The sequence below is a fragment of the Balaenoptera physalus genome, assembly GCF_965194825.1.
Source record: "Balaenoptera physalus genome assembly, chromosome: 6".
Classification (NCBI taxonomy): Eukaryota; Metazoa; Chordata; class Mammalia; order Artiodactyla; family Balaenopteridae; genus Balaenoptera; species Balaenoptera physalus.
The window spans coordinates 50,357,357-50,375,392 of record NC_138885.1 but is presented as its reverse complement, the minus strand read 5'-3'; the positions used below and the strand labels follow the sequence as shown (position 1 = coordinate 50,375,392).

The 18,036-nt window shown below is 36.7% G+C and overlaps 1 long non-coding RNA gene across 1 annotated transcript in view; it reads right to left on the bottom strand.

The window, feature by feature from the left end:
• The window catches only part of LOC309662447, a 74,116-nt gene extending 58,369 nt beyond the window's left edge, over window positions 1-15,747 (bottom strand). The window contains exon 1 of the long non-coding RNA XR_014264690.1: window positions 4,149-15,747. This is a non-coding gene — a long non-coding RNA (uncharacterized lncRNA). The remainder of the gene's footprint in view (window positions 1-4,148) is intronic.
• Window positions 15,748-18,036: the final 2,289 nt, after the last annotated feature.

Here is an 18,036-nt window from a genome sequence, read left to right as displayed (position 1 = left end):
CATAGATGCAAAAATCCTCAACAAAAAACTAGCGAACAGAATCCAACAGCACCTTAAAAGGGTCATACACCATGATCAAGTGGGGATTATCCCAGGAATGCAAGGATTCCTCAATATACACAAATCAATCAATGTTATACACCATATTAACAAACTGAAGGATAAAATCCATATGATCATCTCAATAGATGCAAAAAAAGCCTCTGACAAAATTCAACACCCATTTAGGATAAAAACTCTCCAGAAAGTAGGCATAGAGTGAACCTACCTCATCATAATAAAGGCCATATATGACAAACCCACAGCCAACATCGTTCTCAATGGTGAAAAAAGTGAAACCATTTCCTCTAAGTTCAGGAACAAGACAAGGTTGCCCACTCTCACCACTATTACTCAACATAGTTTTGGAAGTTTTAGCCACGGAATCAGAGAAGAAAAAGAAATAAAAGGAATCCAAACTGGGAAAGAAGAAGTAAAACTGTCACTGTTTGCAGATGGCATGATACAATACATAAAGAATCCTAAAGATGCTGTCAGAAAACTACTAGAGCTAATCAGTGAATTTGGTAAAGTAGCAGGATACCAAATTAATGTACAGAAATCTCTTGTATTCCCATACACTAGCAATGAAAAAACTGAAAGAGAAGTTAAGAAAATACCTCCATTTACCATTTCAACAAAAAGAATAAAATACCTAGGAATAAGGACACAAAAGAACTGTATGAAAACTATAAGACACTGATGAAAGAAATTAAAGATGATACAATCAGATGGAGAGATATACCATGCTCTTGGATTGGAAGAATCAACATTGTGAAAATGACTATACTACCCAAAGCAATCTACAGATTGTATGCAATACCTATCAAACTACCAATGGTATTTTTAACAGAACTAGAACAAAAAATTTCACAATTTGTATGGAAACACAAAAGACCCGAAATAACCAAAGCAATCTTGAAAAAGAAAAATGGAGCTGGAGGAATCAGGCTGCCTGACTTCAGACGATACTACAAAGCTACAGTAATCAAGACAGTATGGTACTGGCACAAAAACAGAAACATAGATCAATGGAACAGGATAGAAAGTCCAGAGATAAACTCATGCACATATGGTCACCTTATCTTTTCTAAAGGAGGCAAGAATATACAATGGAGAAAAGACAGCCTCTTCAATAAGTGGTGCTGGGAAAACTGGACAGCTACATGTAAAAGAATGAAATTAGAACACTTCCTAAGACTATACACAAAAATAAACTGAAACTTGATTAAAGACCTAAATGTAAGGCCAGAAACTATAAAACTCTTAGAGGAAAACATAGGCAGAACACTCTATGACATAAATCACAGCAAGATCCTTTTTGACCCACTTCCTAGAGAAATGGAAATAAAAACAAAAATAAACAAATAGGATTTAATGAAACTTAAAAGCTTTGTACAGCAAAGGAAACCATAAACAAGATGAAAAGACAACCCTCATAATCAGAGAATATATTTGCAAATGAAGTAACTGACAAAGGATTAATTTCCAAAATATACAAGCAACCCATGCAGCTCAATATCAAGAAAACAAACAACCCATTCCAAAAATGGTCAGAAGACCTAAATAGACATTTCTCCAAAGAAGGTATATAGATGGCCAACAAACACATGAAAGGATGCTCAACATCACTAATCATTAGAAAAATGCAAATCAAAGCTACAATGAGGTATCACCTCTCTGTGGTCAGAATGGCCATCATCAAAAAATCTACAAACAATAAATGCTGGAGAGGGTGTGGAGAAAAGGGAACCCTCTTGCACTGTTGGTGGGAATGTAAATTGATACAGCCACTATGGAGAACAGTATGGAGGTTCTTTAAAATAGTAAAAATAGAAGTACCATACGACCCAGCAATCCCACTACTGGGCATATACCCTGAGAAAACCATAATTCAAAAAGAGTCGTGTACCACAATGTTCATTGCAGCTCTATTTACAGTAGCCAGGACATGGAAACAACCTAAGTGTCCATCGACAGATGAATGGATATAGAAGAAGTGACACATATATACAATAGAATATTACTCACCCATTAAAGGAAACGAAATTGAGTTATTTGTAGTGAGGTGGATGGACCTAGAATCTGTCATACAGAGTGAAGTAAGTCAGAAAAACAAATACCATATGCTAACACATATATATGGAATCTAAACAAAAAGTTTCTGATGAACCTAGGGGCAGAACAGGAATAAAGACGCAGACATACAGAATGGACTTGAGGACAATAGGAGGAGGAAGGGTAAGCTGGGATGAAGTGAGAGAGTGGCATGGACATATACACACTACCAAATGTAAAATAGATAGCTAGTGGGAAGCAGCCGCATAGCACAGGGAGATCAGCTCAGTGTTTTGTGACCACCTAGAGGGGTGGGATAAGGAGGGTGGGAAGGAGGCACAAGAGGGAGGGGATATGGGGATATATGTATACGTATAGCTGATTCACTTTGTTATACAGCAGAAACTAACACAACATAGTAAAGCAACTATACTCCAATAAAGATGTTAAAAAAAATGAAAAACTGAAAAGTTAGATTTCATTAAAATTAAGACATTCTGTTTCTCTCAAAAGACACTATTTACTTATTTACTTATTATTTATTTTTTTGGCTGCATTGGGTCTTTATTGCTGTGCATGGGCTTTCTCTAGTTGTGGTGAGCAAGGGCTACTCTTTGTTGCCGTTTTCATTGTGATGGCTTCTCTTGTTGCGGAGCATGGGCTCTAGGCACATGGGCTTCAGTAGTTGTAGCATGAGGGCTCAGTAGTTGCAGCACGTGGGCTCAGCAGTTGTGGCTCGTGGGCCCTCTAGCGCAGGCTTAGTAGTTATCGTGCATGGGCTTAGTTGCTCCACAGCATATGGGATCTTCCCGGACCAGGGATCAAACCCATGTCCCCTGCATTGGCAGGCCGATTCATAACCGCTGCATCACCAGGGAAGTCCCAAAAGACACTATTAAGACTTAGAAAAGGAAAGCCATAGAGAGAAGAGTGTATAGAAATGTATATATGTGTCTGTATACACACATATATATGAAAGATATTGAGAATACAAAAGGAAATATTTCAGATCAGTAACATCAAGATAGACAACCCAATAAAAAACAGCCTAAAGACTTGGGCAGGTACTTTTAATAAAGGTCATCCAAATGATTTATAACATGAAAAGATGCTCAACATCATTCATTATCAGGAAAATGAAAATGAAAACAATAATGAAATACCACACTATGCTCACTAGAATTACTAAAATATAACAAAATACTAATATTTCTAAGCTTTGGGGAGGATATGAAACTCTTACATACTGACAGTGGGAGTATAACTTTGTACATCCCCTTTGGAAAATTGTTGGCAATATTAGAGAGGCTAAATATACATATATTTTGTAAAGCAGAAATTCTATTTCTACGTATGTGTCTATCAATATGCTTACACATGGTCATCAAAATACATGTAAAACAATCTTTACATGAGCATTATTTATAATAACTAAAATGTCCATCAATATTAACCACATATAGCATGGCACAGAATAATAGGAATTATTATGGAAAGCCTTACATCAATGAAAGTGAATGAACTACACTTATGTGTAACAACTTTGATAAATCTCACTAATATAATGTTAACTTAAAAAGCTTGATCAAAATGTGCCCATACAGTATGATTTCATTTACATACATTTCAGATGTAAGCAAAAGTAGTCAATGGTAACAGACATGTAGAAGGATGTCATCCATGGTGAAAACAATGACTGTAAAACACATTTAATCATGGTAAGTTATTAATGAGTAATGGGATGTACAACTGTCAGGAATGGAATAGAATACATTTCTTCTCTTCAGTTTCTAATTTATTTTTTAAATCATCTTTCTAAACTACAGGATTGCCTTTGCTTTTAGTAGCAAATGATGAAGAACACTTAACAAGCTGATTGTAAAAGAAATATAACCCAATATGCTAGCCCCATTGATCCAAAGCTGTCCTGTTTTAAAGATCTATTACATCCCATCAATCTGAATCGCAGCATCATATGTGTTCAGAATAATGCAAGTCAGAGTCACTTAAATTCTCCTTATTTTATTCCCCTGTAAACCAAATATCAATACCTTGGAAAGGTGATGCTGGTATCCAAATTAAATGACGACCTCTGGTTTGTCATGTTGTGGACCTGTTTATAATCTTCTCCAGTCTCAATTAGCAGAATAAGGAAGGAAAGATATATTTAATTAGCTTATTGATTCATTCGTCACCTAGATAATGTTGAAACATATAGTGATTTGTTTTTCCAAATCTGATCTCAGCAACCACAGCCAAAACTGTCAAGCTCCCAGCTGTACTCACATTCTCTGCCACAATCTAAATTGTACACTCATGCATGTCACCTTCCCCCCACCTCTCTTTTATTATGTGTTTCACAGTGTGTAGTGTCGCTAAAACAAGCTCTTTAATTATACATTGCCAAAAGTGTCATCTACTGTTAAATGATTCCTGGGCTGCAGACAGAAAAACTGTGGGTCCTGCAAGGTTCTGAAGTTGCCATTATGTGTACAGACCCCAAGAGCAGCTGTTGACAAATCTGTTGCTGGTTTTGTGCAAAAAGGAGCCAGGCTGAGCTCCTGCTGTAGTTTTGGTCAGAGAAAGCAATTTGCATTTTGACAGGCTTACTGGGCAAAAGAAAAGACAGTACAGGTATAATAATAGCTCAACATGAAACATTTAGACCAACATATTGCTAATATTGAAAGTATGATTATATAGTGGGCAGTGATCAGAGAGAAATTTATCTTGGGAGAACAGTAATATTAAAGCTATTATTGATCAACTGAATAATAATGAATGCATTATTCTTAAGTATTTTTTAAAGATAGCAATGATTTAATATTCTACTAGTCTGTTTAACATAAATCTAAGTTGATCGAATAGAATAAGACAAATTGGGTAGTAATGTGTATTAATTCTGTCTTTAAGAAAACTAAAAATATTTGAATTCTTTGTTCTATTATTGTATTATAAGATATTTATCTATATTGGACCTGACTATCCCACATAATTTTAAATTATAATAAATTATCTATTTATACAGATTATATAACTTTTCTTGGTGACCAAAATACTTACATTTGCATTTTAGTCTCCACTCTATTTTTTTTCAAACATTAAATACAGTGATTTAGAATAGAGCATGAGCCTTGCTGGATTTAAATGTTAAGTCTACATTAACTGGCAATATTATTGTAGCTAAATTAATTTTACTTTAAGTTCTTCACTGGGTAGTAGAGATAATAATAACTTCAACATTGTTTACATCAACCATAGATCTCAACATAAAATCATTTACATTTATAAAGTCTTACTAAGAAAACTATTTTCTAACTGTGGTAAATCAATTAAGCCAGGGGTGTGAGGCAGGCCAAAGATCAAGACATATAACAAATGGGTCTAGAGATGGTTAATCCAGACAAATGAGGATCAGGTAGGGATAAATCCATCTGAGGCAGACATATGCCTGATGAGACATTTTCTTTTCTTCACCAAGCAAATTTTGGACCAGGCACGTAGACTGAACAAGTAAAGAGGAAAAATCCCAAATAGCTAAGCCATAGAAACTATCCTAATACATACCAATACAGAAATATTTCTAAAAACTTTGCTTAATGTAAAGAATCACAATGTTTTACCTTTCCTTCTCTTTACTGCCAGATTACTTGAAAGTTCTATAAAATGGCCTTCCTTTATATTTTCTACTTCTATTCACTAGTTTCTCAACTCTTTACATCTAATTTCTTTCTCCACTACTCTATGAAGATTTCTGTCTTAAAGGCCATGGACAGACTTCTAATTGCTACCTCCATAAGCTATTTCTAAGTGACCACATTTGGCATTATTTACTCGTACTTTTATTAATGAAATGCTGTTCCCTCATCAACTCTGGCATCATTTTTGTCTTTTTTTTTTGTTTTGCTTCTATGTCATACATTTGTGCCTCCAATAGGTTTTATATTACCTTTTAATTAGCTGAACCAGATTATATTTCAACGTACTTGTAAGACTTTTCACTTTGTAATTTTTATGGACTCATATCTGAAAACACTTGCTTTCACATTATATGCTTCAGACTTAACTGAGCTTGTTTCATTTGCCTGTACATCACACTTGTGTGAGCCATACTCTCTAAGGGGTTCTTAGTACTTTCCTTCTAAATTATACTCAGCAAGATGACCTTAAAGTTTCCTTAGTTCAGCTTGACTAAACTTTAAACAGGCTTCCTCCTGCCTCTAAGCCCCTGATCTCCCTCCCACATGGTCCTTTACAGAATCCAGATGGCCTAACCACAGAAGTCCATTACCTCCTTTTCCTTAAAGCATTTACTTTAGAAAATTGGTAATTGAAAACTCTTTCTCTGCTCCTTTGAGGAATAAATCTTTTAAAAAGACTTTTACCAGTTTTATATCACAGGACAGTTTTTCTCAAGGACCTGGGAGCCATCTCTTGGAAATGTAATCACCAAGGAAGATAGCACCTCTATCTTCCAGTCTCTGTGGGAGGTGGGAGCCTCACTTCAGTGGGAACCTTGCTCTAAATTGTAATATTACCTCCTGTTATAAAGGTACAAGAAAATTTACTCTTTCTCTGGGTAAGGCTGATTAACAAATATAGATGTCCTAGGATCTCTCACCCCAACCTTATGGAAATGACCCCTGAGAGAGACTTAGTTTTCATTAAGAGAAACAACTTCAGACCAAAGCAACCCTGGTAGACGGAAACTATGATAGGGCGGAGGTCGCTAGGATAAACATCCTGGTCATGCTCTCCTGTCTCCCCAGTTTGCCTGCCAATACTCAGCGAAAAGTCAAACATTAAAAAAGACTAACCATGAGGTCATATGGGCCACTGAGCAAGGTAAGCTGGTTGACTCAATCTATCCACTCATCCCTTCAACAAACGTTTTTATGTGACAGGCATTATGTTAGATAAAAAGATGCAATACAGCATTGTATTAAGAACCACATTGCAATTGCTATTACAGAAACATTTCTAAATGCTGGTGAATTCCGGGAAATAAAGTTCGATAGGTAGTGAAATTTTTACTACCATTGAGTTGGGTCTTACCGATGATGTTGGTAAAATGATGATAGATAGGTAGATTAGAGAGAGAGAGAGATGATAGATAGAACATCACTATAGAAACCAAGAAAGGAGAGTGTTTACAATCGTGCTACTCAACAGTGTCCTAAATGTGGAAGACATAGAGAATCAAAACTGAAAATCGACCTTTGATTTTTGACTGTGAGAAGAGTATTATTGATCTTCACAAGATTTGCAGGTGGAAAACTACAAAAGGCCGTGATTTTACTCAAAGCTGAAGGAATCTAAACCGTATTACATGAACATTTTTCAAAATAATTTATGATTAAAATGAAGAATTAGCTTCAGTTGAACTGCATTGTTTATCTCATTTTATCCTTGTTTTTTTTTTTTTTTTTTTTTGCTGGAGGAGAAGATTTTAATAGTGGATTCTATCCCTACTGCCTTCCAAACCCTGCCTTTCTCATCAGAGAAAAGGATAAGAAAAGATTAAACCATTATTCTACAAACTACACATGAGCTATTCTAATTTGATAGTACCATGCCTACATAAATGTGGAGCCATGGCTACATCAATTCTAAATGTAATCGCATTTCCCAAGAACTCAGAAGTAAACTTAGTATTTTTAATATGTCAGATCATTCAACAAGGTATTTGTCTCTCTTTTATTTTCTGATTTTAAGTTACAAGTCTTCAATGAAATTGTCAACTAAAATCTATTAATTATAAACTGCATTTTCACTGAAAATCATTTTAGAGAAATTTCCAGATAGTATTTCAAATTATTAATTATGGGTTTGATTATAAGTACTATGAGAAAGATATTTTATACCTTAGTATATTAAAATTTTATTCTGGAAAATGATATCTGATCCTATTCATAAGAATTGCTAGAGAGGATAAGTCAAGAGTTAATATGAAGGAAACAATGTCAGTCTATAAGAGAAGAACGAGGAAATGCCATAAATCTAGGTAGAGAGATAGTTTCAAATAAAGGAGCAATCAACAAATCAAAGTCTAGATAGTTCATACTGAGAATACAACTGTTAGTGACAAAGATAATAAAAAGATATATCAATCTAAAAATTATGTTAACATACACTTATTTCCCCACGTTTTGGGAGTTCATTGTGCGTTAAGACTTCCTACAACTCTAGCCATAAATATTCATTGAATTCTTATCATGTGTCAGTAAATATGTGTAGAATTTAATATGTTTAAAGTCATTCACTAGTAAGTGCATAATACAGGATTTTTTCCTAGGTAGCCCATAGGTACTACTGTGCAGCATTTCACTTTGTAATATTTTTGCATATATCTTTTCTCCACTCTAAAATCTAGGCTCCCTAAGGCACAAATTTATTTATTTATTTTTGCCTATGCAATTTTTTTTTACTAGCACAGCAACTAACAATGGATGAATAAATTGGAATCTATGTATAAAGATTATAGCACCATAAACAAGGTACTATGATATATGGTAGCAGTTTACATGAAATTATACTGGAAAGGCCTAGAAGTCAATCACTGACTTCATAAAAACTCTGACACACTGAGCAACTACTAAGGGACTGGCCAAGTGTATGCATGAGCTAGAGAATATCTTAAATTGAGATTGACAGATTTGGTTTCAAGCTGCTCTATGGAAATATTAATCAGAGACTGAAAACCAAGATTGAGGAAAAATGTTAGATATAGAGAGCTGAAAGATGGATACATAGGTAGATAGATAGATAGATAGATAGATAGATAGATAGATAGATAGATAGATAGATAGATAGATAGATAGATATAGAGAAATCTAGAGAAAGATGAGAGAGGTATCAGTAGTCAAAAACAAACTCTGGGAACCCAGAGTCAGCTGGCATAAGATAAAAACAGCCAAGATGGAGTCATGAATGTGTTAGGTTATGTAGGTCATTATACAATGCCAATAAGCACAGGCTCTAGGAAAGCCTACGTAAAAATTTTTGCTTCTGTAATCTCTTCTGCAGTTAGGGCCATGTGTGGGTGGTCTTTTCTGTGAGTAGAAGGTGAATCTAACCAGAGGCAAAAACAAGAGTAAGAGTTTTTATTTTCTCTTTATGGCAGTAGATACATCTAAGACTGTAAGAAGACATCTCTTACATGGAAATTTATTTTTTTTAACATCTTTATTGGAGTATAATTGCTTTACAATGGTGTGTTAGTTTCTGCTGTATTACAAAGTGAATCAGCTATACATACACATATATCCCCATATCTCCTCCCTCTTACGTCTCCCTCCCATCCTCCCTATCCCACCCCTCTAGGTGGTCACAAAGCACCGAGCTGATCTCCCTGTGCTATGCCACTGCTTCCCATTTGCTACCTATTTTACATTTGGTAGTATATATAAGTCCATGCCACTCTCTCACTTCATCCCAGCTTACCCTTCCTCCTCCCCTTGCCCTAAAGTCCATTCTCTACCGCTGCATCTTTATTCCTGTCCTGCACCTAGGTTCTTCAGAATAATTCTTTTTTTTTTTTAGATTCCATATATAGGTGTTAGCATACGGTATTTGTTTTTCTCTTTCTCACTAACTTCACTCTGTATGACAGACTCTAGGTCAATCCACCTCACTACAAATAACTCAATTTTGTTTCTTTTTATGGCTGAGTAATATTCCATTGTATATATGCGTCACATATTCTTTATCCATTCATCTGTTGATGGACACTTAGGTTGCTTCCATGTCCTGGCGATTGTAAACAGTGCTGAAATGAATATTGTGGTACATGACTCTTTTTGAATTATGGTTTTCCCAGTGTATATGCCCAGGAGTGGGATTGCTGGGTCATACGGTAGTTCTATTTTTAGTTTTTTAAGGAACTGCCATACTGTTCTCCATAGTGGCTGTACTAATTTATATTCCCACCAACAGTGCAAGAGGGTTCCCTTTTCTCCACACCCCCTCCAGCACTTAGTGTTTGTAGATTTTTTGATGATGGCCATTCTGACTGGTGTGACATGATACCACATTGTAGTTTTGTTGTGCATTTCTCTAATGATTAGTGATGTTGAGCATTCTTTCATGTGTTTGTTGGCTATCTGTATATCTTCTTTGGACAAATGTCTATTTAGGGCTTCTGCCCATTTTGGGATTGGGTTGTTTGTTCTTTTCATGTTGAGCTGCATGAGCTGCTTGTATATTTTGGAGATTAATCCTTTGTCAGTTGCTTCATTTGCAAACATTTTCTCCTATTCTGAGGGTTGTCTTTTCGTCTTGCTTATGGTTTCCTTTGCTGTGCAAAAGCTTTGAAGTTTCATTAGGTCCCATTTGTTTATTTTTGTTCTTATTTCCATTGCTCTAGGAGCTGGGTCAAAAAGGATCTTGCTGTGATTTATGTCATAGAGTGTTCTCCCTTTGTTTTCCTCTAAGAGTTTTATAGTGTCTGACCTTACATTTAAGTCTTTAATCAATTTTGAGTTTATTTTTGTGTATGGTGTTAGGGAGTGTTCTAATATCATTCTTTTACATGTAGCTGTCCAGTTTTCCCAGCACTACTTATTGAAGAGGCTGTCTTTTCTCCATTGTATATTTTTGCCTCCTTTTTCAAAAATAAGGTGACCATATGTGTGTGAGTTTATCTCTGGGCTTTCTATCTTGTTCCATTGATCTATATGTCTGTTTTTGTGCCAGTACCATATTCTCTTGATTACTGTAGCCTTGTAGTATAGTCTGAAGTCCAGGAGCCTGATTCCTCCAGCTCCGTTTTTCTTTCTCAAGATTGCTTTGGTTATTCGGGGTCTTTTGTGTTTCCATACAAATTGTGAAATTTTTTGTTCTAGTACTGTGAAAAATGCCATTGGTATTTGGATAGGGATTGCATTGAATCTGTAGATTGTTTTGGGTAGTAGAGTTATTTTCACAATGTTGATTCTTCCAATCCAAGAACATGGTATATCTCTCCATCTGTTTGTATCATCTTTAATTTCTTTCATCAGTGTCTTATAATTTTCTGCATACAGGTCTTTTGTCTCCTTAAGTAGGTTTATTCCTAGATATTTTATTCATTTTTTTGCAGTGGTAAATGGGAGTGTTTCCTTAAATTCTCTTTCAGATATTTCATCATTAGTATATAGGAATGCAAGAGATTCCTGTGTATTAATTTTGTATCCTGCTACTTTACCAAATTCATTGATTACCTCTAGTAGTTTGCTGGTGGCATCTTTAGGATTCTCTATGTATAATAACATTTCATCTGCAAGCAGTGACAGCTTTACTTCTTGTTTTCTGATTTGGATTCCATTTGTTTCTTTTTGTTCTCTGATTGCTTGGCTAAAAGTTCCAAAACTTTGTTGAATAATAGTGGTGAGAGTGGGCAACCTTGTCTTCTTCCTAATCTTAGTGGAAATGGTTTCAGTTTTTCACCATTGACAACCATGTTGGCTGTGGGTTTCTCATATATGGCTTTTATTATGTTGAGATAAGTTCCCTCTATGCCTACTTTCTGGAGGGTTTTTATCATGAATTGGTGTTGAATTTTGTCAAAAGCTTTTTCTCCAACTATTGAGATGGTCATATGGATTTTACCCTTCAATTTGTTAATATGATGCATCACATTGATTGATTTGCATATATTGAAGTATCCTTGCATTCTTGGGATAAGCCCCACTTGATCATGGTGTACGATCCTTTTAATGTGCTGTTGGATTCTGTTTACTAGTATTTTGTTGAGGATTTTTGTATCTATGTTCATCATTGATATTGGCCTGTAGTTTTCTTTCTTTGTGACATCTTTGTCTGGTTTTGGTATCAGGGTGATGGTGGCCTCGTAGAATGTGTTTGGGAGTGTTCCTCCCTCTGCTATATTTTGGAAGAGTTTGAGAAGCATAGGTGTTAGCTCTTCTCTAAATGTTTGATAGAATTCACCTGCGAAGCCATCTGCTCCTGGGCCTCTGTTTGTTGGAAGATTTTTAATCACAGTTTCAATTTCAGTGCTGGTGATTGGTCTGTTTATATTTTCTATTTCCTCCTGGTTCAGTCTCAGAAGGTTGTACTTTTCTAAGAATGTGTTCATTTCTTCCAGGTTGTCAATTTGTTTTGGCATATAGCTGCTTGTAGTAATCTCTCATGATCCTTTGTGTTTCTGCAGTGTCAGTTGTTACTTCTCCTTTTCATTTCTAATTCTATTGATTTGTGTATTCTTCCTTTTTTTCTTGATGAGTCTGGCTAATTGTTTATCAATTTTGTTTACCTTCTCAAAGAACCAGCTTTCAGTTTTATTGATATTTGCTATTGTTTCCTTCATTTCTTTTTCATTTATTTGTGATCTAAACCTTATGATTCTTTCTTTCTGCTAACTTTGGGGGTTTTTCTGTTCTTCATTCTCTAATTGCTTTACATGTAAGTTTAGGTTGTTTATTAGAGATATTTCTTGAGGTAGAATTGTATTGCTATAAACTTCCCTCTTAGAACTCCTTTTGCTGCATCTTATAGGTTTTGGGTCATCGTGTTTTCATTGTCATTTGTTTCTAGGAATTTTTTTATTTCCTCTTTGATTTCTTCAGTGATCTCTTGCTTATTAAGTAGTGTATTGTTTACCCTCCATGTGTTTGTATTTTTTATATATTTTTTCCCGTATTTGATATCTAGTCTCATAGTGTTGTGGTCAGAAAACATACTTGATATGATTTCAGTTTTCTTAAATTTACCAAGGCTTGACTTGTGACCCAAGATATGATGTGTCCCAGAGAATGTTCCATGAACACTTGAGAAGAAAGTGTATTCTGTTGTTTTTGCATGGAATGTCCTATAAATATCAATTAAGTCCATCTTGTTTAATATATAATTTAAAGCTCGTGTTTTCTTGTTTATTTTCATTTTGGATGATGTGTCCATTGGTGCAAGTGGGGTGTTAAAGTCCCCTACACTGATTGTGTTACTGTTGATTTCCCCTTTTATGGCTGTTAGCAGTTGCCTTATGTTTTGAGGTGCTCCTATGTTGGGTGCATAAATATTTACAATTGTTATATCTTCTTTTTGGATTGAACCCTTGATCATTATGTAGTGTCCTTCTTTGTCTCTTGTAATAGTCTTTATTTTAAACTCTATTTTGTCTGATATGAGAATTGCTCCTCCAGCTTTCTTTTGATTTCCATGCATGGAATATCTTTTTCCATCACCTCATTTTTAGCCTGTATGTGTCCCTAGGTCTGAAGTGGGTCTCTTGTAGACAGCATATATATGGGTCTTGTTTTTTGTATCCATTCAGCCAGTCTATGTCTTTTAGTTCGAGCATTTAATCCATTTACATTTAAGATAATTATCAAGATGTATGTTCCTATTACCTTTTTCTTAACTGTTTTGGGTTTGTTATTGTAGGTCTTTTCCTTCTCTTGTGTTTCCTGCCTAAAGAAGTTCCTCTAGCATTTGTTGTAAAGCTGGTTTGGTGGTGCTGAATTCTCTTAGCTTTTGTTTGTCTGTAAAGGTTTTCATTTCTCTGATGAATCTGAATGAGATCCTTGCTGGGTAGAGTAATCTTGGTCGTAGGTTTTTCCCTTTCATCACTTTAAATATGTCCTGACACTTCCTTCTGGCATGCAGAGTTTCTGCTGAAAGATCAGCTGTTAACCTTATGGGGATTCCCTTTTATGTTATTTGTTGCTTTTCCCTTGCTGTTTTTAATATTTTTTCTTTGTGTTTAATTTTTGATAGTTTGATTAATATGTGTCTTAGCGTGTTTCTCCTTGGATTTATCTTGTATGGGACTCTCTGTGCTTCCTGGACTTGATTAACTATTTCCTTTCCCATATTAGGGAAGTTTTCCACTACAATCTGTTCAAATATTTTGTCAGTCCCTTTCTTTTTGTCTCTTCTTCTTCTTCTGAGACCCCTATACTTTGAATGTTTGTGCATTTAATGTTGTCCTAGAGGTCTCTGAAACTGTCCTCAATTCTTTTCATTCATTTTTCTTTATTCTGCTCTGCTGTAGTTATTTTCACTATTTTATCTTCCAGGTCACTTATCCGTTTTTCTGTCTCACTTATTTTGCTATTGATTCCTTTTAGAGAATTTTTAATTTCATTTATTGTGTTACCATTGTTTGTTTGCTCTTTAGTTCTTCTAGGTTCTTGTTACACATTTCTTGTATTTTCTCCATTCTATTTCCAAGATTTTGGATCATCTGTACTATCATTATTCTGAATTGTTTTTCAGGTAGACTGCCTATTTCCTCTTCATTTGTTTGGTCTGGTGGGTTTTTACCTTGCTCCTTCATCTGCTGTGTGTTTCTCTGTCTTCTCATTTTGCTTAACTTACTTTTTTGGGGGTCTCCTTTTCACAGGCTGCAGGTTCGTAGCTCCTGTTGATTTTGGTGTCTGTCCCCCGTCGCTAAGGTTGGTTCAGTGGGTTGTGTAGGCTTCCTGGTGAAGGGGACTGGTGCCTGTGTTCTGGTTGATGAGTCTGGATCTTGTCTTTCTGGTGGGCAGTACCACGTCTGGTGGTGTGTTTTGGGGTGTCTGTGACCTTATTATCATTCTAAGCAACCTCTCTGCTAATGGGTAGGGTTGTGATTCTGTCTTGCTAGTTGTTTGGCATGGGGTGCCCAGCACTGTAGCTTTCTGGTCGTTGAGTGGAGCTGGGTCTTCACGGTGAGATGGAGATCTCTGGGAGAGCTTTCACCATTTGATATTACATGGAGCCGGGATGTCTCTGGTGGACCAATGTCCTGAACTGATCTCTCCCACCTCAGAGGCACAGGCCTGATACCTGGCTGGAGCACCAAGACCCTGTCAGCCACATGGCTTAGAAGAAAAGGGAGAAAAAAAGAAAGAAAGAAAAATAAGTAAATAAAATAAAGTTATTAAAATAAGAAATAATTATTAAAAAAATTAAAATGTAATAAAAAAAAGTAAAAAGAAAGAAAGAAAGAACAGAGAAACCAGACCAAAAAACAAATCCACCAATGATAACAAATGCTAAAAACTATCATTAAAAAAAAAAAAATGGACAGACAGAACCCTAGGACAAATGGTAAAAGCAAAGCTATACAGACAAAATCACACAAGGAAGCATACACATACACACTCACAAAAAGAGAAAAAGAAAAAATTATATATATAGTTGCTCCCAAAGTCCACCGCCTCAATTTTGGGATAGTTCCTAGTCTATTCAGGTATTCCTCAGATGCTGGGTACATCAAGTTTTTTGTGGAGATTTAATCCACTGCTCCTGAGGCTGCTGGGAGAGATTTCCCTTTCTCTTCTTTGTTCTCACAGCTCCTGGGGTTCAGCTTTGGATTTGGCCCTGCCTCTGCGTGTAGGTTGCCTGGGGGCATCTGTTCTTCACCTAGACTGGACGGGGTTAAAGTAGCTGCTGATCTGGGTGCTCTGGCTCACTCAGGTGGGGGGAGGGAGGGGTACGGATGCGAGGCGAGCCTGTGGTGGCAGAGGCTGGCGAGACGTTGCAACAGCCTGAGGCAAACCGTGTGTTCTCCTGGGGAAGTTGTCCCTGGATCACAGGAGGCTGGTAGTGGCAGGTTGCACAGGTTCCCGGGAGGGGAGGTGTAGGTAGTGACCTGTGCTCGCACACAGGCTTCTTGGTGGCTGCAGCAGCAGCCTTAGCGTCTATGACCATCTCTGATGTCTGTGGTGATAGGCACGGCTCGCGCCCATCTCTGGAGCTTGTTTAGGTGGTGCTCTGAATCCCCTCCTCTCGCGCACCAAGAAACAATGGTCTCTTGTCTCTTCAGCAGGTCCAGACCTTTTCCCGGACTCCCTCCCGGCTAGCTGTGGTGCACTAGCCCCTTCAGGCTGTGTTCACGCCGCCAACCCCAGTCCTCTCCCTGCGATCCGACCGAAGCCCGAGCCTCAGCTCCCAGCCCTGCCCGCCCCAGTGGGTGAGCAGACAAGCCTCTCGGGCTGGTGAGTGCTGGTCGGAGCCGAGCCTCTGTGCAGGAATCTCTCCGCTTTGCCCTCCGCACCCCTTTGGCTGCACTCTCCTCCGTAGCTCTGAAGCTCCCCCCCTCCGCCACCCCCCATCTCCTCCAGTGAAGGGGCTTCCTAGTGTGTGGAAACTTTTCCTCCTTCACAGCTCCCTCCCCAAGGTGCAGGTACCGTCCTTATTCTTTTGTCTCTGTTTTTTTTTTTTTTTTTCTTTTGCCCTACCCAGGTACGTGGGGAGTTTCTTGCCTTTTGGGAAGTCCGAGGTCTTCTGCCAGCGTTCAGTAGGTGTTCTGTAGGAGTTGTTTCACATGTAGATGTATTTCTGATATATTTGTATGGAGGAGGCAATCTCCACGTCTCACTCCTCTGCCATGTTGAAGCTCAAAAAGCTCTTATATGGAAGTTGATAACAAAAAAGTTTCATTGCTAACTTATAAGACAAACAGTTTGTACATTTATGAAATTAGATTTGTAAAATTTGTTGCCATAAAGAATAACAATCAAAGGCACAGTAACTGATTGTTCTTATTTAAATGACTGTCCATTTGCGGACTTATTGAATCTGGCTTTGGGTGGATATAAACATACACTATCTCATGACTGAGTGAAACTTCACCTGCCCTATTTCCCCCACATTGAAAGAATTTTTACATCCTCAGGGGATAATTGAAGGGTTGATAACAAGTTTTCAATATGCAGTTCTGATCTACCGTTACAAAGCTTGTAAATACTTGAAATCATTAGGATTTTGTCAATTGTCCTTCTATTGATTAATAAAACATACCCTGAATTTTAGAGTTTGTGGTAGGTTTTTAAATAATTTTTTTTTTCAAAGTTGAAGAAATAAATATTTGGTAACAAGTTCTGGAGTGAAGCATGCTACCACATAAAGAAATCAGCAACCACACTGAAATTCCCAAGCAATTACACCATATTCTCTCCCGATACACCTTAGGTTTTTGTTAGGTGATGATGTTTTGCTAGTATAATCTTGTATGGATTCAGCTGCACCAGAAATGCTCTGTGGAGAAGGTGATATTTGGTATGGGGTGGGGGTAGTGTCTTTGAAGGAAGGCAGCTATGTCCTTAGGAGAAAAAAATAGCATAATGTGAGATCAAAGGAAGTAATGAAAAAACAGAAATGAAGGGGGTGGTGTGTGGCCATTTCTGAGTAAATGAATGTGTAGAGATGTATTATAAAACAAAACAATCTATGAATCAAATGTGTGATTTAATTTTATATTTTCTTTCTAGAAGTTTTCCCCTTCCTTATACAAAGAGCAATTAATCATTATTTAAACTACTAAATAAAAATGCTTGAAGGAATGTCAGAACGACTATTTTAAATAGTAGACATTACAATTTTTAAGTCACGCCTGAAAATCCAATTAGATACCACAGATCCATTCAATTGAGCGGCAAATGTCACAATGCTGTTTCTAAAAAAGACACATCTGGCCATATTTCCAAACTGAAAAATGATTAATTAACCAAGATAATTCTAATTATAATCCCTAAGTATGCTCTGTGTTATGAATTTCTTTGGAAGTTTATAAACTATTCTAAATCATCTCTAGGTTACTCACAACATCTAATACTTTATAAATGCTATGTAAATAGTTGCCGGTGCACAGCAAATTCAAATTTCTCTTTTGGAACTTTCTGGAATTTTTTTCAAATATTTACCATTCACGGTTGAATCTGAGGAGACAGAACCTGAGAATACCAAGGGATGACTGAATATAAATATGCTGTCAATTGGATTAGTTAGCTAGACAAACAATAGTCTATTTGCATATAGAAGGAGGTGTTGAGTTCTCTTCTGAAAAAAAAAAAAAGATCCATGCTAAAGTGATTAAGACCTGGATCCTACAGACTTAGCCCTTTAACAATAACACCCACAAAATTACAGATAGACACACTAATTCTGAACAAACCTTGGTGCCTATTAGTCAGATTTTTCTTCTTACCCAGCCCAGTGGTGTGAGGAACTGTAAGA